The sequence below is a fragment of the Arachis duranensis genome, chromosome 3 (assembly GCF_000817695.3).
Source record: "Arachis duranensis cultivar V14167 chromosome 3, aradu.V14167.gnm2.J7QH, whole genome shotgun sequence".
Lineage (NCBI taxonomy): Eukaryota > Viridiplantae > Streptophyta > Magnoliopsida > Fabales > Fabaceae > Arachis > Arachis duranensis.
In genome coordinates this window covers 125,255,854-125,256,461 of record NC_029774.3, presented here as the reverse complement: position 1 = coordinate 125,256,461, position 608 = coordinate 125,255,854, and positions in this window count along the sequence as shown.

The window sequence follows — 608 nt, the reverse complement described above, 5'->3', positions numbered from 1 at the left end:
TATATATTAGAGATAAAAATAATATTTTATTTATATAATAACTGTGTAATCTATTTTCTTCCTTAGATATTTCTGGCTTTCTGCCCTATACAGCATGTGTTGGTCCTATTAATTATTGATTATTGTGGATTCCTCCTACTTAAATAATTGTCTAATCATCGGGGTCACGTTCGTCCAACTTGCACATAATGGTGTTAGTTTCTAATTGCTCCCTTCTTTTTATAAAATAAATAAATTTAAACCAAACAAATACACTTGAAAATTTTCGTATATTATAACTACGTCTAGTTATAAAATATTATTGTTATCACACACGATGTGAATGACCTTTCGAAGTAATTCCGATTCTTGAACACATGAAAAGCCTTGGGCTACTTTCATAGTACTAGCAATTATCAATGAATAAAAACGTTAAATGTGACCCTTCATGGCTAAGATGCCTGAAGAATGTTAACAACTATATAACAAGCCCTTTTCTATTTTAGTTAAACAATCTTTTATCATCATAAATCAATATCACAACAACTAATCCTTATTAATTGTTGTAATTCCATTCCTATATAATAATAATAGTAATAAAATTTGGAAAAAATTGTTGCTTTATGTGT